Below are 24,158 nucleotides of genomic sequence, written 5' to 3' on the forward strand. Positions count from 1 at the left end.
ATTAACTAGTTTTATTAAGAAGACAATGAAATTGAGCACAGATTGGCTGAGGCACAAAGAATAAATGGAAAGTATCACCAGGGGCAAGGTATAGAGGTGTGCAGAGCGGTGTGTGTGTGTGTGTGTGTGTGTGTGTGTGTGTGTGCGCGCGCGCAGCGCGCGCACGCCTGTGCTTGTATGTGTGTGTATAGTACCGAGTTGGTGTATGTTAACATCTTCATTAACCCACCTGAAGTGGGGGTGGGCAGCACATGAATGGAATCTGAGACTGCTGAGAATTCAGGACGTTTGGTAGCCCCAGAAATAGTGGATGTTTCCCAAGAGGGCCGGAAATGGGGAAAAGAAAGGGAAACACAATTGAATCGTTTTTCAGCTGTAAGCACCTACTATGCATCAAGCCCTCTTTTAGGCACTGGGGACACAGCACTGAAGAAGGCAAAAGCCTTGTCTTCATGATCTCCACCTTATAGGGGAGGGAATGACCACGGAGGAGGAGATGATCTAATAGCAGATCACGGGAAGGTTGAAGACAGACAGGGAACTGAAATTTAGGCCAGATACCGCAGAAGGAACCATCACATTGCGAACTCTGCTCACTGTTAATTACTTGTGCCAAAGTCAGGCTGCAGCCACTCAGGTGAGCCAAAGCAGCAGGTGATTAAATAGCAAATAATTTATATTTGGTGTTGAAAAGCCTAAGAGCAAAACCCCTGACACCCAGAATCTTTGGGGCGTGAGTATAGCTGCATAAATCCAAGTTTTCCACTTGGATTTAAGCACCAACAAGATGGTTTTAAAAACGTTAGTTTAAATATTTGCCTGGCAAGGAAAATACCAGTCTCTGTTTAGAGAGAAGTCTTTCTAAAACTTGCTCCATGTGATTCTGCCTTCTGAAATGGGAAATCAAGTGGAATTTAGGCGACTAAGATCAGTATCAATAAACACAACACATATGTCTATGAACTTGCTTTAGCTATGAGGTATCTTTGCCCCTCTACTCAAAAGCTCCATAATTTTTGAGATTTTTGTATTCATTTTGAATAGTCTTTTTGTTTCTTTTCTTGCCCATATGGTGCCTCTCTAAAGCAATCTCTTTCTTCTTTATTAGCTTTTCTTTTATTTGTTTACATTGAATAATATGTATATGTTCATGTGGAAAACTACTGATTGGAAGAAGAGAATTGTTACCCAGAGTTCCACCACCCAGAGACCATTAATGTAAATATTTGGACTCCTATCCTCCTTGAGCGTCTCCGTCTCTCTTTTATATCACACAGGAGTTACAGTATACATATTACCTGGTGATCTGTTCTTTTTCCCCACCTAATATATCATGAACACTTGTCAGAAATGTGTTTCTGCAGTATTTCTTTATGTGTGTGCATGTGTTTTTGTAAAAATGTTTCATTGGAAGTGTTGAAACATATATTAAAGTACAAGGACTAGACTGATACCACCAGCCACTCACTTCCCAGCTTCAACAGTTGTCACCGTTTTGCCAATCTAGTAACTCCGCCTCCCACCCACTCCCCACCGTTTTTCCTGGAGCATTTTAAAACAAAACCCCAGCCATATCTCTCCCCTTGCAAATTCTTCAGAAGATAGAGCTAACACAGTGGTCCTCTACTAGGAGTAATTTGCCCTCCAGGGGACATGGCAGTGTCTGAGACAGTTTTGGATTTCACAGCCTGGGCTGGTGTGGTTGCCACTGGCGTCTTGCAGAGAGAGGCCAGGGATGCTGCTATACGTCCTATAATGCACAGGATAGCCCCCGAAACAAAGAATTACTTGGCCCAGAAGATCAACAGTGCCAAGGCTAAGAAACCCTGGTCTAACAGATTGGGGCTTAAAAAGTATATGCATAATTCTATTACCCCATCCAATAACACTGATGACAGTTTTCCAATACCACTAAAATTTCTTTAACTTCTCACTTGAAAAAATAGGTAGCTAGTTGGAATCAGTCCCCTCAAAGGTCTTTTAAATTCTTTTGGTCATTGACAGTTGCCCATTTCACGCTCCTTCGTGGCATTTATTTGTTGAAGACTCCGGGTCTTTTTTTTTCTGTAGATTTTCCCATACTCTGGATTTGGCTGACTGCACGTTTATGGTGTTCTGTATCCTGTTCCTCTATTGCCCCATTTCCTATCAACTGAACTTAAGATTGATCAGGGAGTTTAGGTGTTGTCAGTCTGGTTTAGTCATGAACTTCCCGATCAACCTTTTGTCTAACACATTGATTTTCTTTTTCTTAAATGTTATTTTATTATTTATTTAGTTATTTATTTTTAGATTTTAAAATTTATTTTTAAGTTTTTTTCCTTTTTATTGTATTTATTGGGTGATACTGATTAACAAAATTATCTACAGCACATCATCTGTACACTGTACACTGTATTGTGTGTTCACCACCCCAAGTCAAGTTTCCGCCCATCACCATTTATCCTCCCATACCTTCCTCCACCTCCCTTTACCACCTCTAACCCCCGCAATCAGCATACTGTTGTCTGGGTCCATGCGTTTTTTCTCTCCCCCCCCCTATTTTCCCTCAATCCTCCCCCCACCCCCATTACCCAACCCTGACAGCTGTTAGCCTTCTCTCTATGAGTCTGTCTCTATTTTGCTTATAAGTTCATTTTGTTCATTAGATTCCACATATAATACCTTGGTTTCCAAAGTGTGGTCCCACAGTTAGCAGCATCAACATCATCCAGGAACTTGTGAGAAATGCTAATTCTATGTTCCACCCCACATTGACTGCAAATTGGTGGGACCCAGCAATTTGTTTCTCTAAGTTTTCCAGCTGTATTTGAGTTCTCCAGAGAAATGAAACAGATACATATATTTGTATCCACATATCTATCTATCTATCTATCTATCTATCTATCTATCTATCAATCATCTATATAGATATGGACAGATTGGCTTAGGATAAGAAATTGACTTACATGATTAGGGAGGCTGGCAAGTTCAAATCTGCAGAGTAGGTTGGCAGGCCTGAAACCTGGTGAGAGCTGTTGCCACAATTCTAGTCTAAGAGCTGATGTTGCAGATGAAGCCAAAAGACATGCTATAGAAACAGAAAGAGCAGACAATACAGAATTCATCTTGCTGGGGCGGGAGGTCAGCCTTTTGCTCAATGCAGGCTCTCAACTGATTGGATTAGGCCCACCCACATTATGGAGGCAATCTGCTTTGCTCACCTACTGATTTATGTTAGCCATCTCCAAAAGTTCCCTCACAGAAACACCCAGAATGATGTTTGATCTAATATTTGAGCACCCTGTGACCAATCAAGCTGATGTATAAAATTAACCATCACACCAAGTGATTCTGACGCACGCTAGAGTTTGAGAACCACTGCTGGAGTGGCTTTAACAGCCATTGACGGGCACTTTCTAGATCAATTCTTTCATCAGGTATTGCAAAATGGTGAATTTCTAATTCTTTTGTTCCTTTTGCATTTATTAACTGTAACTTTTGTATGAAGAAGAATTCTTCCTCATTAAGTCTTTGCTTACCCTGAAATATGATCTTTATGGGAAAGACAGGATAAATGTTTGATTTATTTCCTTCATTATTATTATTATTATTTTTTACTGAGGCATAACTTTTATCTGATAACATGCACAAATCTTAACTGTGCAGCTCAGTGGATTTTGTATATGCACACACCCATGCAGCCATCATCCAGGCTAAGAGATAGGACATTTCCAGGCCCCTTTGCCCCCTTTCCAGTCGAGGTCCCCTCTCCAGGGCAAACAGTTGTATTTAAGCTGTATTTATGCCATTTCTCTCAGCACAGTTGTTTTATGTAATCAAAATAGTCATTTGTTTTTTTCACAGCTTCTGTACTTGATTTGATGTTATGAACTGTATTATCCAACCCAGGACAATAAAATATCTCTTCCTCCAGATATACATATTTGTTCTTGCTGTTGTTGTTAATCCTCACCCAAGGATATTTTCCCATTGATTTTTAGAGAGAGTGGAAGGAAAAGGGAGAGACACAGAGAAAGAAACATCGATGTGAGAGATGTGTTGATTGGTTGCCTCCTGCACATGCCCCAGCAATGGCTGGGGATGGAGCCTGAAACCGAAGTACATGCCCCAGTCGGGAATCAAACCCGTGACCCTTTGGTCCAGAGACCAACGCTCTATCCACTGAGCTAAACTGACCAGAGCTAATGTATATATTTTCATCCAAGTTTTGCAAATAACTAGTGAGTTGTCCTAACACGATTTGTTGAATCCTCCCTTTCCCTGACTGATTTGAAATGTCTTTTTTAAATCTTATAGTAAATTTCCATGTACACTTGCATCTATGTCTGGATGTTCTGTTACGTTTCTATTGTCTCTTCTGTACGAAAGCATTATAATATGTTTTACCATCTGGCAGACCGAGTCACCCCAAATCCTTGAAGTAATTACATTTTCTGATTTTTTTTTCCTGACTATTCTTGCTGAGTTTATTCTTCCAGATGAATTTTGGAATCATGTTGTCAAGGTTCATGAATTGTGAGTTTTGATTGGAATTACCTCTACAATTGAGAATTACAAAGTGTCTGGGAACAGCATATTCAGTGGATTCGGTAGTTCCTTTTTGACCTCTAGTACAACTCTCTAGGGTTTTGTATGTTTTTGTAAAATTCATTCCTAAATAGTGATATTGTTTATTTGTATTCTTTGGAGAGTATCTTTTTCCATTTTAAAAATATAGTTATTCTTGGTATAAAAGGATATTAATTTTTTAAAATGTTTTAAAATTTAGTTCTCTTATTTTTTTCTATTCACTTTTCAATGGATTCTTTTGGATTTCCCAAGTATATAATCAGCTATAAATAAAGATGATTTTGCTGTCTCTTTTCCAATAGATACTACTTTTTGCACTGAATAACACTTACAGTACCATGTTAAGTAACGATGGTGATAATGGGCATCTTTGTGGTTGTTTTTTTTTTCTTTCTCGAATGGGAACACTTCCAGGGGGTTATTCTTAAGTACTCTGCTGAATATTTTGTGGGGTGGTGGTGGTGTGTGAATTTTTTTTTATTGAGTTAATAAGCAAGAGTTCTATTTTAATTTATCAAGGTTCTTTTATTTTTCATTAGCTCAGGCATAAGTGAGGAATTTGATTAAATGTTTCTTGGTGTCTACTGAGTTAAAATATATGCTTTTAAATATATTAACATGGTGATTATTTTTAATAGGCTCTGTTCTTGGGATGAGCTCTATTAGGACATGATGTGTTATTTTTAAAAATGCTTTTCTGGTTTCTATTTGCTAAGTGCTTAATTAGGATTTTTGTTTATGTTCATTAGATTGATTTCAAGTCCTTTTTTCCTGGTCTTTGCCAAAATCTGTTATTGGTATTATGCTAGCTTTAACAAATACGAGCTTGACTAAATAAATCATTTCTGAATCCATCTAGGCCTAAATGTTTCTTTGAGGGCTAATCCTTTGACAAAGACAGGGGATCTTTTTATTTTAAATAGGAAGTGAATCATTTTTAAAGAAAATTTATATTTGGTTAAGGGAGATGGTTTTATTTCCTGTCAACTTAGTTTTTAAAATTATTATAGAAACAATGCATAATCATTACAGAACAATGTGAAAGTTCCAGAATGTGAAAGGAATATAAAAGCCATTTTACTGACATCTACAACATATTGGTGAAAAGCAGGGCTGCCTGGGAACAAGCATATGGCCATGGAAGTGGGGATAGAGGTGTTATTGCCAATTTTGGCATAGATAAGGTAAAAAGCATGATGAACAGATTTATGAAATTTTCTTCTGGATCCTATGGTAGATTGTTTTCAGAGGTGTGTACCTCCAAAGTCTCTTGATGTTATTTGCTGTTCTTGTTTTGCAGTATGTGAAAATTAAGTTCTGTGTTTTTTCTTGTTCTCTTTACTCTCCCATGAGCAGGATGCGATCTGTCCAGAAGCCATGTTTATTGAGAAGCAGGAAGGGGCAACTGCATTATTCATGTGTGGCAGCTGAGCATTCCCTTCCGTCTCATGGCTGTTGGATAGGTCCATAGGTTTGGCTTTAAAAAATTCCTTTTGCATTGGTACCAGGCTTAAAAAATTTCCTGCTCCTATGTGACATTCTTTAATCCAGGGGTGGGGGGAGGGGAGAAGACAATATATTCCAGTGTTTTCCACTTTCCTCCAATATCTGTCTAGTTTTCTGGCATTCACACTGTGGATAAAACCCTTGGCAACCTGTAAACCCATGTGGCTCAGTCTCTGAGTGGCATCGTTTTCTGAGATTATAGAGATCATTAAAAGGACATTTAATTATTTGCTCACTTCTATTAAAGACTATTTACTAATGGGAACTCAAATATATATTTCCCAACTTTCTATTCTCCTGCCCTTGTCCCACTTGTAAAGTCTTTGTAACACAGATCAGCTTAGTTTTTTGGCCTGAATTCTTTCCTTTTGTCTCCTGCCTCTCTATTTCTATCTCTTGTTCTGTGTTCTCTTGATCCTGTATCACACAATCTCTAAAAAAAGAAATCTTTGGGGTGGCGAAGGGGAAGTGGAGGTAGAGGAGAAGCTAAGCAGCTAAAGGTAGCTCTCTGTTGGTAAGGAGAAGCGGGGAAGTTGGCAAAGCATCAGCCCCCTTTTCCCATTAGAGTAGAAAGATGATGGAGTCAGAAAGGGCACGTGGGGATGGCTCAGTAACTAGCTGGTTGTGCCAATTAGAAAAAAATGCAGGCCCTTGTGGTCAAGTACATGGAGGGTGGGGCGCTGCAGACCTCTTGCTCCTTTGCAGGGAGCACCGTGAAGAACCACAGTGGAGCTTATAGCTTTGTAGGGCTGATGGTCAGAAAACAGGACTATATACACACAAAAACCTATAATACTATGTGTATACTATATAATAAAGAGGTAATATGCAAATTGACCATCACTCCAACACACTAGATGGTTGCCCCCATTTGGTCAAAGATGGCCGCCCCCATGTGGACACAAGATGGCCACCACAAAAAGGCCAGCAGGGGAAGACAGTTGGGAGGGACCAGGTCTGCAAGGGAGGGCATTGGGGGCGATCAGGCCTGCAGGGGAGGGCAGTTAGGGGTGCCTGGGCTGGCAGAGGAGGCAGTTGGGGGCAACCAGGCTTGCAGGGGAGGACAGTTGGGGGTGACCAGGCCTGCAGGGGAGGGCATTTGGGGGGATCAGGCCTGCAGGGGAGGGCAGTTGGGGGTGACCAGGCCAGCAGGGGAGGGCAGTTAGGGGTGACCAGGCCTGCAGGGGAGGGCAGTGGGGGCAATCGGGCCAGCAGGGGAGCAGTTAGGCATTGGTTAGGCTGGCAGGGGAGTGGTTAGGGGGTGATCAGGCTGGCAGGTAGAAGTGGTTAGGGGCAGTCAGGCAGGCAGGCAGGCGAGCAGTTTGAAGCCAGCAGCCCTGGATTGTTAGAGGGATGTCTGACTGCCCATTTGGGAGTCGGACTCCCTCAAGGGGTCCCAGATTGGAGAGGGTGCAGGCTGGGCTGAGGGACACCCCCCTATGCACAAATTTCGTGCACTGGGCCTCTAGTGTATATATAAACATACATATTTATATGTAGATACACTTTTAAAATATGTACTTAAAGTTGTGATGAAGGGGAGCTTATCCTCATATATTATGATATACATAGTTTCAGAATGCACTGGGGTTCCTGTCCTAGGCTTACAGCCTGGAGTTGTGGGATAAAGATACAGACCACCTTCTAATTTTGAAACTATTAGCCCAGCCAGGTCTGAATTGTAGACAGAGTGGGCTTACGGATGATAGCCTACAATCTGATTTTTGTTTTTCCTTCAAGAAAGCTGGAGGCTAGTGGAGCCAAGGGCTTGGCACTCCTGTGGTCTTTCAGGGGCAGTGGTAGGAATGGGAGCCTGGTGAGACCTACACCCCTTCACCAACTCCTTGCTGTTAGTCTCCTCTTTCTTCTGGACCCTTCTCCTTAGGTGCCATATTCAGTGCAGGTGCTGTTCTGCCTTCTGACCTTTCCACCTGACTATTTTGGGGTCCAGTAGTGTCCGTGCTGGGACAGGCTAGAAAGAGTGGGCTGGTGACCACAAGATTGTCAACTGCCTGGTTTGTTGTAGGAGCTTGAGGCTTTCAAAGCTCTGCATGTTGTCGTCTGAAATGGGATAGATAAAGCCATTGGTCCTATTAATACAAGACTGAATGCAGATTGGTCAACAATTGGTCATTTCTCCCTCTTCCCTTATTAAAGTTCTCTGACCCCTTTTTAATATCTTTGTCCTTCTTTATGGCTGCCATGAAAGTGACCAGTTGCATACCTCCTTGTTGGTCCAACGGAGGGCCTCAGGCTCTCTTCATCTGCCTCTGATCTGATGACCGGATACAGACTTGCTCTGGTTTTCATCATTGGTAGAGGAGGCATTTTATCCTCTTCATCCATCTAGCTAACATTGCCTTCCCAGGCGCAGTGCTCGGAGGAACAGTGTTTATGCCAACCACTACTATGGAAAGAGTGCAGCCCTTCCTCCGCTCACAGTGTTCCACGGCAGTTGTCAGCATGAAAGATCTAGCAACATCCTTGAAATATTCAGATTTGCACCTGTGGGAAGAAAGTTGGGAAAATCAATCAATCAATCAGAGTGAGATTCATCAAAACCAAGCGAGAGGTGGAGGTTAACCCGAGTCTGGCATATACAGAGCCTGCTCACCTGCCATCAGGAACAGAGCAGGGTCCCAGGCCCTTCAAGCTCAGACACTGTACCCACCCATAGGGACATTCTCTTTGGAATGCCAAGCTGGAGGACATGCCCATGGCACTCCCACCTTGGATGCTTTAACCCAGGGGTGAGGAATGCCTGGCCTGTGGGCTGTATTAGGCCCCTAGAAACCACTTGGCCTGGCCTTGCCAAGGCATGAGGGGTGAGTTAATTAATAAATGTTTGACCAAATATAGCAAGCTAATTTTTAAGTTGATCATTTTGTATGGCCCTGGAATGATGTTATGAATATCCAAATGGCCCTTGGCAGAAAAAAGGTTCCCCACTCCTGCTTTAACCTCTTTCTGGACCTACATTTGCCACGTAACACTGAGGAAGCACCTTAGTGTAATGGCCTGGGCTTTCTTCTGCATCAGCCCTTCTGGACGATGCTTGTGGCTGCAGTAACGTGGCTATGGGCTGGCCAAGTTTGCCAGCTAGGAGTGACGTGCCCTCCAGGCTTTTTTATTTTTTTGGCTTTTACGAATGCCAGGAGGTGCATTAGGGTGTAGATGTGTCCTGGCTGTGTTTTGCGATTAGCCTTTCTTTTGTGTGACTGCAATTTTTTTTTCATACCAAGCTTTAAGGAGGAATCCAAAGGAGGGAGAAATAGCTCACAACTACAAGTACTGCTGGCCCACCAACCTTTCACCCTTGTCGTATTTCATTCATTTCCTGTGGCAGTGAGGAGAAGGAATGAAAATCATCACATGAGGCCTGTTTCTTGTTCGTGCAGAATCTGGGGCAGATGTTGCTGGTTGGGTGGCCCTAGAGCCCCTCCTCTCAGTGATGACTGGGCCCCGGCTCAGAAGCTGCACTCCATGGAGTTGGGTTTTTTTTGACTGATATGCAATCACTTCCATTTATTTCTGAACATAATATACTTCTTAGATCCATGGATGACATGTTATAACCCTGTTTAAATATTCATAGGGTATTTTATTTTTGTAAAGATAGGCTCTAAAAATTATAAAGCCAGATAGATTAATAATAACCACTTACCAAAATTAGATTAAAAATGTCACAAAGATAGGTATATAAAATACCACCAAGTATCCCAACATTTACATACATAGGCGTCATCTGTGATTTTAGCAAAGAGAAACAATCCAAATTTTATTCTTTACTGACATGACTTAACTTTGGTACATTTCTCCTACTATAACAAGTTCTAGTTTTCTTAAGTACTCCCCCCCCCCGCCCCGACTTTCCTGAAATAAAATACCATTTTTCCAACCTTCAAATTAAAATGTTATCCTCATAAATATATGTACCAGGTTGGTATATTTACATACTGTAGATGCTTTCCATTTTCAGACCGAGCAAAGACATGCAATGACATTATTAAAGCAAAAGACAACCCAACCTAATATCAAGAGAAATTGTGACCTTCCATGCAGTGTTTGATATAGAAAACATTGATTTTGACATATCTTTTTTTTAAAGCCTCACCTAAGGATGTGTGTTTTTTTTAAATTGTATTTTTTAAGGAGAGAGAGAGAGAGAGAGAGAGGGAGGGAGGGAGGGAGGGAGGAGAGGTATCAGCTGTCTCCCATACGTGCCCTGGCCAGGGATGGAACCTACAACCTAGGTATGTGAACCTGACCAGGGTGTACGGGATGATGCTCCAACCAACAGAGTCACAGGGCCAGAGCGCATTTAAAAAAAAATTGAATTTATTGGGGTGACATTGATTTGCAAAACCATACAGGTTTCAAGTGTACAACTCAATAAAACATCATTTGGATGTGAGGGTAATCTGGCTGTGACATCTGTCACCCCATTGATTGCCAGGGTTGATTCGGCCGATCTGGCTGGCCAGGTGGGTGTCCCCCTCCTCCCTCAGTGACCCATGTGGGCCCCTCCCAAAGCTGTGTGCTAGGTTGAAGAGGATGACCTAAGGAGTAGCTGCGCTCTCCTGCTAGAACCTCCAAGCAAGATCTCAATAAAACACACACTGTGGTCCAAGAGCATTCAAATAATAAACCAAAAAGAAACAGATGTTAAAGATTAGTCTTCAAACATTACAGCCAGTGAGCCCACCCTTGCCTATGATCTCACTGACATAAAAGTGCATCCACAACTCAGTGGCCACCAAACCTTTCAGCAGAGCTTCCTTAACTGTGAGCTGTTTGAAGCGACCAGTTTGAGCATTCTGACTATTTTTTCATGAGCTCTGAATAGCTGCAGGGATCTTAGCAGGGGAACCCCTCAACCTTTCATAGTGCCAAAACATGGCCAAGCCAGGCTTTGTGTAAGTCACAGCGTTTTTTCACCACCTGGACCTTCTCCTCGAGGTCACAGACAAATTGGGCCATGGTTCTAGGACGGAAAGTCTGTGGCTTCAAACAGCCAGTTGAATGTCCCTCCCCCGCCCCCCATAAGGATCCACCAAAGGGGGTCAGTGGATGTTTATTTACCACTAGTAAGCACCATGGATGTGCATAGTGTTCCTACTCTTCCAGTTGCTGCTGTTACTATTACAAGATGCTTGCCTCCTACTGAGAGTGGGAAATTGGGGATGACAATTGAGGGGTTGGTGTCATTCTTAGAACAAAAGTTTACTGTTTACTGTTTAAATAACATAGTGCTTCTAAAATCTGAGCTCTGACTTTTGTAACATCTTTCCATATTGTAGGGATGCATTGGCATTTCTGTTGAAAAGGGACAGCCTACGAAAATGAGAGCATTCAGGTGAAATCTTCTTTCCGGTGTGAACTCTTCCACGGGAAGATTGTATAGAGCGATACAAGGATGGTGTTGTCAGGCATGACTATATCAGTGGGCAGGCCTGTTTTATATAAAACAAAATACCCTTTTCTTCATATTTGCCCAGATTCTACCAAATCACCAGCTACTTTCTTTTCATCTTCAAGGAAGACCTAAGTAGTGTCTAAGTACACAGTTTTCAGTTGTTTAAATCCATTTTGACAAACCTTCTCCCAAATGCCTTTCATTTTAAAAATCAATTACCTTATCCAGCATGCCTCCCTAATCTATTTCATTAAGTTACCATCTTTCTATGGCTTTCCTTTCAACAACATAATTTGCTCTTAATAATTAATATAAAAGAATTCAAAATGCAATCACTGAGCTCACTTAAAAGCTCTCTAATCAATTACCAGGATCTGTGGGTTTGTGACAGAGGTCTCGAAGGTCCCAGCACCTCTTTACCAAGCTCAGGCCCAATAGATGCCGCATTTATAATGCATTCTCATATAGTCGGCCAGTCCTATGAAGACAAAGAATGGGTTTCAAATGAACAGTGATTAACACAATTGCTTTAAGGTTATTTCAGAGTGAAAATAATGCCAACATTTATCACATAGAAATTAAAAGGTGCAAATGGCCTAACCTATGGACACAGACAACAGGGGGGTGAGGGCATGAGTGGGGGAGATAGGGGGGGTAATGGGGGAATAAGTACACATATGTAACACCTTAATCAATAAAGAAATTAAAAAAATTAAAAAATTAAAAATAAATAAAAGGGAAATTTCGCTCAAGCCCAGTGCAGAGGTAAGCATGGTGGATAGCTACATAGTACTGATAGTCCATTCAGGTGACTGAGCATTCTTTAATCTTAGCCTGATTTTCCGAGTTAGAGCGTCTGTTACGTGCATAGTGGAAGAGGGAAACTTATTCACAAGAATTTCTGTGCTGTAGTCAGCGATAAATGAGGTCAGAGTAGCAGGAGTAAGTTTGGCCATTCGGTCCACCCATTCAGTGTGAGAGGTAGAAAGAGGGCAGAATTTGGCATCAGGTAGAGCTGAATTATCCCAAATCTAAGTTAGTTTCTGATTTTGAGCAAGTTACTTCCCTTCTTTGAACCTTTATTTATAATTCATATATATATATATATATATATATATATATATATATATATATATAAAATTAGGGTAATACTTTATAAGTTTGTTTCTCTTCATAGCATGTATGACCTAATACACTGTATTAGCTGATGAATTTCAAATGTTTATTTCTAAAAGTTGATAGATGTTGAGCCCAGTTTAATTTGCTATTTATTGTTCATTGTATCTTATTCTCATCCTCTAGGAGGGCAGGTATCTTTGTTTCTTACACTGATATAGAATGGTGCCTGGCACGTAGTAGGCAGTTGATAACTATCTGTTGGGTAGGTGAATGCATGAATTATTATCTCTATTACCCACACACTGTCAGCATTTCTTTGAGTTGGTCTGTGAGGTTTTCCTTCCAGGTGATTTATCTTCTCAATGATGTTTTGTGTGAGTGCTCATTAAGTCTGGTCTCGGCACAGCCTGACTGATGAGTGCACTGGGGTCCAAATGCATGGCTGGGGGAAGCTAGCCTGGGATTAATCCCTGGCCTCGGTTACTCCTTGGGAGAGCCAAAGCCAGTATAGAGATGTTGCCAGATTGTTGGGTGTGCAGAATCTAATTTATAGTTGTCCAGGGTCTCCTGAGGAGAAGGTGCATTTATATCATTATTAAACAGTAATTGATTACAAAGCCCAGTTGTGAAATTTACAATTATTGAATTACTCTGTGTTAGCTCATAAATTTCATTGGTTAATAAAATTATATAGGTGTCAGGTGTACAATTCTATAACACATCATCTGTATGCTGTATTGTGTGTTCACCACCCCATGTCAAGTCTCCTTCCATCACCATTTATCCCCCCTTTCCCCTGGTAATCACCATGCTGTTTGTTGTCTGTGTCTATGAGTTTCTTTTCTTTTTTTTTGCTTAAACTCTTCACCTTTTTCACCCAGCCCCCTCTACCCCTGCTCCCCTCTGACAACTGTCAGTCTCTTCTCTGTATCTGTGACTCTGTTTTTATTTTGCTTGTTAGTTTATTTTGTTCATTAGATTCCACATATAAGTGAAATCATATGGTACTTATCTTTCTCTGACTGGCTTATTTCACTTAGCATATTACCCTCCAGGTCCATCCATGCTCTTGCAAAAAGTAAGAGTTCCTTCTTTTTTATGATCGAGTAGTATTCTGTTGTGTAGATGTTTCACAGGTTTTTTTATCCACTCATCTACTAATGGGCTGCTTCCAAAACTTGGCTATTACAAATAATGCTGCAGTGTACATAGGGGTGCATGCACTCTTTTGAATTAGTGTTTCTGATTCATTTGGATATACTCTCAGAAGTGGAATCACTGGGTCATAAGGCAGTTCCCCTTTAAATTTTTTGAGATAACTCTATACTGATTTCCACAGTGGCTGCACTAGTCTGCATTCCCACCAACAGTGTACGAGGGTTCCCATTTCTCTACAACTTTGCCAACACTTGTTGTTTGTTGATTTATTGATGGTAGCCATTCTGGCAGGTGATATTCAATGGACGTATGAGAAGATGCTCAGCATCACTAATCATCAGAGAAATGCAAATTAAAACCAGGAATCCGGAGGGTGGAGCTGCAGGGATCCCCGCGAGTGGGGCTTGCAGATCTCATGTGAGGGGTAGGTACCAGTCAGGTTCATGAAAGGTGAGGGGAATGGCCCACTCCAAGTCACACCACTCAGTGACACCCCTTGAGTCTGCCCAGACCTCTGCACCCCAGCCCAGGCAGCTGACTCTCCAGCAGGGCATGAGCTCCACCGGGTGGGGTGACAGGTAGCCTAGGCAGGGGGGTGGGCATTCTCCCAGGCTCATACTGTGTGGAGGGGTGCTCCACCCAAGAAAGATGGTGTCTGCAATATGGGAGCATGATCAGCACAGGGATCCTGGCACTGTTCCTTCAATCTCTCCCCAGAGCCACACACCCCAGGGTCTCCTCACATGACTAGTTTACTCTGTCCTCCCTCCCTCCCCTGCAGCCCAGGGTGAGTGGCTGTGAAGGAGATTTTGTGTGTTGGTCCTTTAAGAGGGCACCTGTGTCTCTAGTACACTCCTGTCTCTGCCTGGCAGACAGAATCCCCACAGATTTTCACAGCCAGATGTTATGGGGGTGCCTCTTCCGACTCTGGTGCTCTGGGCTGAGGAGCCTGTCTTGGGGTCGAAACCCCATGCTTCTCAGGGGACCCCCTGCAGCTGAGATATCCCTCCTGAATCTCAGCCACCACCCGTGGGAGCAGGGCCAGCCCTTTTTACCACCCTTCTTACCAGTCTCGATGTGGCATCTTCTGTAAATGTTTGGTCATAAGACTTCTCTTCAGCTGATCTTCAGTTGGTTATTCAGGCTCTTTGTTCTATATTTTAGTTGTAATTCCAGTTTGTTCCTGGAAGGAGGTGAGTGTAGCTTCCATCTAATCGGCCACCATCATGGATCTCCAGCTCATAGAGTTCAAATCTTTATTTCTAAAAGACAATTGATATTCAGCCGTATAAATATTTAATTTAGATGTAATGGTGTTGGAGCAAAATTAAATCCTCATTTGGAAAATAAAGAATGACCTGGATGGGATTGGGAGGGGCAACTTGGCAGAGATGAGCAGAGAAACTGTCGGTCTGATTGAGTTACTTAATTAGAAGAGGCTTTCATACCTGGCTTTCTTCTATGCATTTCCTCCTTAAAAATTCTCTAATTTGTAGGAAATGAAAGTCCTTTATATGTGGTAGGGCTTTATATTTCACACGGCATCTTTAGACTAGGTAATATTTGTGCCTCACAAAAGTCTTTTTAAGCAATCACAATGCACGTTTTTCCCCCTGTTCTACAGATTGCAAAACTGAGGTACAGAGAACTAAAATGACTTGCTTGGGATATACTATGAGAGAGGGAGGCCAAACCGGGTAAAGTGGTCTTCCAGCTGGTTCATAGTGTCTATTTATATCTATGTATTAGTTAGGACTAAGTTCAGCTGCATAACAAAGAAGCCTCCAAATAACTGTGGCATAAACAGCATGAAAATTAATTTCTACCTTTTGTAAAACTGTCACAGAGGAGTCAATCCAGCTAATCTAGTGGTACTAAAAAGTTGTGAAAGGCTCCTAGGCTCCTTCCAATTTACTTCTTCATCATTCACATGATTTGTGGCCCCCAACCTCATGGCCCAAGGTGCCTGCTTAAGTTCCAGCCATTGCATGTGGAGTAGCTGGATGGAGATAGAGAAGAGTGTATTTCTTCCCTTTTAAGACTCTCTGGGAAGTGGGTTTCAGCCATGGCCATGGCGAACCCTTGGGACCTGGTGTCTGGGCCAAACACTGCTGGGTATTGCTGGGCCATTTTTGTAACTTTGGAGATGGTCACTCAGGAGATGCTAAATGGACCCAAGAAATCAGCTCATTGTTTTGTGAACCTCTCTAGGCTACAGCAGATCACAAATATTCAAGCTGACATCAATCAGAAAAACCTGGAAATTGAACTTCTAAGACTAGAAAAAGATACAGCAGATATTGTTCATCCTTCATTTTTGGCTCAGAAGTGTCATACTCTGCGAAGCATGAATGATCATTTGGAAGCAGTGCTGAATGAGAAGAGGTCCCCCAGGCAAAGGCTGCTGAAATGCCTGTGCCAGGAAAACCTGCCTGTTGAGGCTGTTTATCACAGATACCTGGGACATTTGCTGGACTTGGCAGTGGCTTTCATTGAGAGATTAGAAGCCCATCTTGAAACAATTTGAAATATTCCTCATTTAGATGCAAATCTAAAGAAAATGAGCAAGGCTTCAGCCAAGATGGGCATTTTGGTGACTGAGACAGAAGAACTGGCAGAGAATATACTCAAGTGGTGAGAACAATAAAAGGAAGTTTGCAAAATATTACCCGAAGAAAATTATCTTCCTAAACATGATGTTATAATGCCTCCTTTAACTTTTACTTCTAAAATTCATGTCCAAACTATTCATGCCAAATGATTCAATTGATCCAATTAAGCAAAAATAAATCATTTTGCTTAATTACGTGTAGTCATGTGAAGTCCATTTCTAGTCAGTGATAACGTGGGTATTTATAGGCTTTGCTGCTAGCAATACTGAAAAAGCCCTCTCTATATTGAACTACTAAGGTTCCAAGTTCATTAAGACCAAACTAAACTTTCCTTTGCTTTTCATATATTTTCATTCCACTTTTCAATAAAACTTATGAAAATTAAAAAAAAAAAGGACTCAGTGGAAGGTCTACCTCTGCTTGTATCTTATCGCTCAGAAGTTCATCATGGGGGTATGTCACAATGCAAGGGAGGCTGAAAAATAGTCTTTTATCTGGGAAACATAGTGCTTGGCAAAAACTGGGGTGCTGTTACTCTGCGAGGAAGGGAAGACTAGTTTGAGGGATGACTGACAGTGTGTGCTACAGCCAGCATCCTGAAAGGCCTCGTTAGTGCATGCACTCAGCAGGGTATGGGCATGTTGGCCTGAATTCCATCCATCAGGACTGTCTCCAGTTACCAGCAGCATCCTGGGGGCTAGGGGTGGACTTCGTTGCCTGGGAGCAATGTGTAACCCAGGAAGCAGCTTGACTCTTCCCTGGTGTTAATTTACACGGATTAAACGAAGACGGGGAATCTGTGAAGGCACTTGCTTCCTTCACGTTCGTTGGACAGCATTTCTAAACAGAGCATTGTTTCACCCTTCTCTGGGCCCTCATCAAGTCTGGAGGGGCATGGCCTTCCCTCGAGTTAGCCTGCAGCAGCCTGAGAGGGCCAGGCGGGAATAGGAATCATTCAATAAGCATGTACAGGCACTGGTGCAGGGCCTTTGGATACTGAGAAATGAAAGACATGGCTGCCATCTTGTAGAGTAGTGGTTCTCAAAGTGTGACCCCATTGGCATCACCTGGGGACTCTGACGGTGGGCTCAGCAGTCTGTTTTAATAAGCCCTCCAGGGGATTCTGAGACATGCCAAAGTTCGATACACACTGGAATCCTATAATGCTGAGAAATAGTTTGGTGATCAAGAGCATAGGTTTGAGAGCCCCTGGACTGGGTTTGAATTATGGTTCAGTCACTTAATAGCTGTGTAGTGTTGGGCAAGTTACTCAACCTCTTTGAGCCTGAGTTTCCTCATCTGTAAAAGGGAGGTGTAGCACTGTCCTGAGAATACATATAAGAGTTATGTGAGATGACAAAATGCTTGGCACATGACAGCTCTCATTATTTTCTAGCTTCTCTATGGATGGCATTGTTATTGTGAATTCAGAAAGTTCAAGGAAATGCATATTTAAGTAACAGAATAAAAACTGAAATTGAAAGATAAATTTAAGTGATTTTTTTCTAAATGTCTACCATTTTTTATTTTTCCTGCCACTCCCTCCTGCTCGGCATAGGTAAATCATGAGTTGCTTCTAAAAAATAAAGCAATGTTGTTAAGAGATGTGAGGAGGCATTTTGCCACATAGGTTATGGACACTAAGCATATGCAAAGGTGCCGAATCTCATTAGTTATCCAGAAATGCAAATAAGACTACAAGGAAATTTCACTGCACATGCACCAGATTCATTAAATGATAGACGTGCTGCCGAATGTTGGTGATGATGTCAAGCAACTGGAACTCTCATACAGTGCTCCTGGGAGTATAAGATTGGCAGGTCCAGTAAAGATAAATATATGCATAACCTGTGAGGTACCATTTCACTTTTAGATATATACCTGACTGAAATGGGTAAATATATTTACTCATAGACATGTACATGAATGTTCTCAACATCATTATTCATGAGAACTAAGGGATACTAGAAACAGCCCTAATGCCCATAGTAGGATGGATAAATTATGCTATGTTCAGGCAAAGGAATAGCGTCCAGTGAAGATAATGAATTACCACCTGCAGCAAAGTGAGAAAAATCTCAGTTAACGTTGAGCAGGAGAAGCCAGACACAGATGATAAAGTAGTGTATGATCCCATTAATAAGTATTTCCCAAACTGGCAGAAACTTACCTATGGTGCTAGAAGTCAAGAGGGTAGGTACCGTGAGCGGGTGAGGGGATGCTGACTGGGAAGAGCCATGAAGGGTGTTTCTGGGAGGTTGGTAGTATTTTATTTCTTGATCTGGATGGCAATTACCTCAGTGTTTGTGAAAATTTATTAAGCAGTCTACCCATGTTTTGTACACTTTTCTGGATGTGTGCTTATATCAGTACATTTACTTACAATATCTATGCAAAATGTTTATAGTAAAACAAAAAGCTCTGTATAGTTTTATTAACCAATGCCACCCCCATAAATTCAATTAAAAAAAGAAAAAGAAAGTTGAAAATCCATTCTACGAAAAAACTCTAAAATCTAAAACAACAATAACAAACAAACTCCAAAAAGCATGATTAAGGGGGCAATAGGACTGACATTTGCTAGGAGAATTGTTTTCACATATCCTCGAGTCCCATTTCTGTACAACCGAATAAAGCAAGGGTTACACACACACACACACACACACACACACACACACACACACACTCAGCAACATGCACTCACACAATGTCTGCCTCCAGTATACAAGTAGGTAACCAATTTCCAAGGAAATTATTTTTTAAAATCCAGATCAGAAAGTGGTAGGTGAAGGAGACAACCCCAGTGTTATCCCTGGCAGTTATGGCAGGAAACCCTGTGATATTTAATGTGTTCGTGATGTTCACTTTCTATTAGATCCTCATGACTCTGGCAGGTGTTAAGTGTGTGGTTACCAATCCTGGTTTAAGGATGAGGATGCTAAGCCGAAGAGTGTGTTAGAGGCTTGTCCTGGGTCACTCATCTCCTAAGTGGCCTTGCTGGGGACTCAAGCCTGGTCTGGTACCTGATTTTCTTACCTTGCTATGAGGTCCTTGGAGGAAACTCCCGACACATTCGTTGCTAACCTCTCAGGCAATATGAAAACCCACACAGATCAAATCAGACACATTGCAAATAGTACTGGGATAGTATTCATAATATTAGTGGTAAGGTGTTTGTTTTTTAACTAGTAACCCTAGCAAGGATGAATATTGAAACAAGGGTTATTTTTACTCAACAGTCTTGTAAACAGGACTGGATTCAGGTACGTCTGCCTGTGCTCTTGAGGGTAGTTCTGAACATTCCAAGGACCACAGCTTCAGCCTTTTAAAGGTTAGAGATAGGAACCCAGGTTTATGCTGCAGCTTAGAGTTAAGGATTGTGCCTAGGAGCCTCCCTTGAATTCAGAGGATGGAAATGTTGCTTTTAAAATTTTCATTTATGTACAACTTACCCATAAGAAAAGACATAAAACAGAACCATAGACGAGAGCTAGAAAATAATTAGGGAAAAATTGCTTTTAAAAAACATATTCATCCAATTGTAGAAGTCAAGTATACATATTGAATAAAGTATGGAAAAACCAGAAACATTCAAAAAATAAAATTACCTGCTAACTCTAAACTAGGGAGGGCCAACTGAGCATAAATGAGTAGAGTTTTCTTTCCAGAGCTTTTGTAATATACATGCTAAACAACAGAGTGAAGATTTAGCCACTGTGTTGCTTTCTGGTTATTTTTAAACATCATTATTGTGAACATTTTCCAATATTATTGTATATTCTCATTAACATTATTTTCAATGGCTAAATCATAATTTGTTCAAACTTCCCTTTAATATTGGACACTTAGATTGTTTCCAATTTTACAGTATTGTAAAAAGGGCTTTAATGAAGATCTTACTCATGAATTTGAGTTCATCACTGATGATTTTCTTAGAACAAAAGTGGCATTTTCTGATTATTCTTTATAACCATTTTAGGCTCAGAATGCATAATGGCAACACTTATGCTGGAAAAATCACTGAACCAGAATTAACACAGACCTTGGTTGGAATCCTGGGTTTACCGCATACTAGCTGTGGGATCTTGGGTGGGTTGCAAAGCTCAGGGATCCTCAGCATCTCCATTTGTAAAATGGAAATAGAGTTTTCCATCTTATCAACCTATAAAAAAGACTAAATGAGTACCGCAGGTGTTTGAGGAGGCTTTGTTTAAATCAGACTTCGCTGAAGAAATTTTATACATTTTCATTGTCTTCTTGAAGATCTCGACCAATTCTCTAGAATTTTAGCCAACTATATTACCATCTTTTTATTTTATTAAAAGAATTTTAAATTGAATTTAAAGAGAGGAAGGAAGAGAGAGAGGAAGAAAAACACCTATTGGTACGTGCTCAGACTGGGGATTGAACCCACAACCTAGGTATGTGCTCTGACCAGGAATTGAACCTGCCATGCTGTGGTACACAGGAGAATTCTCCAGTCAACTAAGCCATACTGGCCAGGGTTATTCTCACCTTTTTAGGTTAGGGGTCAACAAAGTACAACGCATGGGCCAAAACGTCATCTTACTCCCAGTTTTTGTGAATAAAGTTTTATTGGAACGTAACTCTACTCATTCATGTATGTATAGTCTGTGGCGGCTTTCACGCTACAGTGGCAGAACTAAAAATATTTATTATCTGGGCCTTTGCAGAAAAACTTTGCTGAATTTTTACCAGCCACAAAATATTTCTGAAGTCATGATAGGTAAGTGTGTTGTCCTTCTAAAAATCAAAGATTTCCTGTGGTAGGGGATGGACCCAAGCTATGTACTCTGAGTTGACTGTTGAATGTGAATGCTACACTGTTACTAAAGGAACAAGAAGATTCGGGCCTCTCACTTTGATCTACACACACATCTTTTTAGATTTCCCTGGGAAAAAGCCAGGGTGACCTCCAATGAGATTGGGGTGATTTTCATCTATGTTGTCTGTGTTTTAGAGCAGAATCTGGGGCTGCACAACTCGAAGCTTCATCGAGAATGTTTTGGAAGCATTTGTCATATGAGTGTAGGACAGGCTCTTTGCTCTTGTCACTAAAATGACCTATTTTTCTGAGACTGATTCTGCATAAGAATGCCTTGTACTTGGCTCACAGAATGTCCGAGAGGTTCTGTTCCTTCGGTGTGTGATAGGGGTTGACCTTGGCCATGTGGCTTAGTTCCTAAGGCTGGCCCTTTGCTGTTCTTCCCACCTACTATTCATAGTTATTTGGACTGTGCTGAATTGCTTCCAGAATACTTCAAAACCGAAGTTGGGGACAGGAGAGCATGATTGGAGCAGGGCCTCAGACACTGCATTTTCTATGTGGACTTGGTTTTGCTGGGAGCAGTGAAGTGTGGGGAGCTTTCGAGGTAGACAGACCTTGGTTTGTGTATGTCATTACTCCTCTCCAGTTGTGTGACCTTGGGCTAATGAATAACTAGGACCAGCAGAGGGCTGGCTACTGCAATGGAATAATACAGGTATTAACTCCTGCTGGTGGGAGTTTGGGGTAAACATTCCATAAATACACATGACTCTAGAAGTCTGTGGAAATGGCCCCTCTTTTCCATGTAAGAGTTCTAATGCTAGAGTGGATTGTTACCCCCAATTCTTCATCCCACCTTCTATGCCCGGGACTTTTCACTTCCTCCCAGTAGAGGTGTCGCCTACTTTCCACCTGGTGTGGTTGGCATCAACCATGTGACTTCCTTAAACCAACCAAATCCAGATGTCCCTTTTGTGTTTGGTCATTGCCAGGAGAGGAATGTAAGTGGCTAGTCCACTGGTCCAAGGAGGTTGAGAGTCATGTGGAAGAGACCTGGACCCCACTGGAGGCTCAAGCTAAGCCCAGCTGAGCCGTACCACATTCAATTGTTCAGCAGACAGCCTACAGACATGCAAACACGGAGTATGTTTTTGTTTTAGCCGCTGAGTTAAGTTGCCAGCATTTTTGTGGCAAGAACTATCTGATACAGCCATGTTTCAACCCTCATGGAAACCACAATTGGTAGCTGTTCAGCAGAGGCATGTACTGGCCCCATACCACCTGTTGCAAACATAGACCCAAACAAAAATGTATTTTCTGTCTTTAGGAGTCCACAGACTTGTAGTAGAAAAAGAAAGAGAGAATTATGGTAAAGCAGGAAAGCAGTGGTGATGGTAGTAAGACTGATGCATTACTGGAACACAGAGGGATGGCTAGCCCTGGGGTGAGGGCCCAGATATAGAGTTTCCTGGAGGAGGTCATGTGTGAGCTAAGAACTTAGCACAGGAGACATTGCCGGAGTGAATAAGGCTGTGGGGTGAGCATTGCCATTATTTATTACCATACAGGAAAGTTTGGTAAATAATTATTAGGCCTTGGTTCAGTCCTATGATGTCATTGATTTCATGATATTAATATTAACAACATTTAATGAATCCCCCACCATCTCTTTGTGTTCTGGTTTGTAATCATTAGTGATTAGCCCAGTGGGGTATCTGGAGGTCACTGGTTCTATATGGAAGTCGAGACTCATGGTTCTAGAGGGCTGGGCCTGTGGTTGATGAGCTGTGATAGTGCTGAGTCAGATGCTAGAGGTTATTCAGTGGAAAAGCTATGCTTTCTACCTTCCTTTGTGCAGCTCAGTAGATCCTTTAGTGGAGCTGATGAGACCCAAGGCATGAGTTCAGTCCCCTGCAAGGATCAGTTAGATTCACTGTTTGGAACTCATTACCCTGAGGTAAGGTTTCCGATAGTACCTAGAGTTGGTAGGGCCAGAAAACGGATTGCATTCTTCTTCGAGGACCCACCCAAGGTGTTGACAGCGGCAGCTTGCTGAGTTTGCAGTGCTGTTAGAGGGTTTTCAAAGGACTTTATTAGACTCCTATTTTGTGGATGAGTAAAGGGAAGCTCAGGGGTTTTACCTGTGCAAGGCTATTTGACTGCTTGTAGAGAAGCTATGAGCCAGCCTGCCTGGACTCAAAGGCTGTGCTGTGTGTAAGCCACTCGAGGCAGGGTTTCTCATCTTTGGCTGAAATTGGAAATTGAATTGACATTTAGGGCCTGTCAGTGCTTTGTTGTGGGGGTCTGTCCTGTGCGTTGTAGGATGTTCAGCAGCATCTCTGACCACTCCCCACTAAATGTTCCCTTCCCCAGTCATGGCAACCAAAAATGTCTCCAGATATTGCCAGGGCCCCCCCGGGGGACAGAATCGCCCCTGAGTGTCAGGGTTGGGGAATGCTGGCCTGAAGGCCATATAAGACCCGCAAAATCATTTGGTCTGGCCCTGCCACGGCATTAGGGGTGAGTTAATTAAATTTTTGACCAAATATAGCAGGCTGATTTTTAAGTTGATAATTTTGTATGGCCCGCAAATGATGTTATAAATATCCAAATGGGACCAGCCATGGTGGTTCAGTGGTTGAGCGTCGACCTTTGAACCAGGAGGACATGGTTCGATTCCTGGTCAAGGGCACATGCCCAGATTGTGGGCTCGATCCCTGATCATGCAGGAGGCAACTGATCAATGATTTTCTCTCATCATTGATGTTTCTGTCTTTCTCTCCCTCTCCCTTCCTCTCTGAAATCAATAAAGATATAGTTAAAAAATTTCTAAAAAAAAAAAATATCCACATGGCCTTTGGCGGAAAAAAGGTATCATTGATGGAGTAACCTGGGGGAACCAGGATCTCCAGTTGGGGGCATAGACAGAGTGGAGAACTCCTAGATAGCTTTGGGCTTTGGATTTAAGTGCCACACTCTGACCTTG

At 41.9% G+C, this 24,158-nt stretch overlaps 1 protein-coding gene and 1 pseudogene across 7 annotated transcripts in view; both read left to right on the forward strand.

Moving 5' to 3' along the window:
• The window catches only part of PTPRT (protein tyrosine phosphatase receptor type T), a 932,116-nt gene that overhangs the window by 47,044 nt on the left and 860,914 nt on the right, over positions 1-24,158 (forward strand). The window lies entirely within an intron of this gene.
• Positions 15,837-16,532, forward strand: LOC307107180 (HAUS augmin-like complex subunit 2; annotated as a pseudogene). The gene has a single exon. The product of its transcript is annotated as an HAUS augmin-like complex subunit 2 (transcript).

This window comes from Cnephaeus nilssonii, assembly GCF_951640355.1.
Source record: "Cnephaeus nilssonii genome assembly, chromosome: 11".
Lineage (NCBI taxonomy): Eukaryota > Metazoa > Chordata > Mammalia > Chiroptera > Vespertilionidae > Cnephaeus > Cnephaeus nilssonii.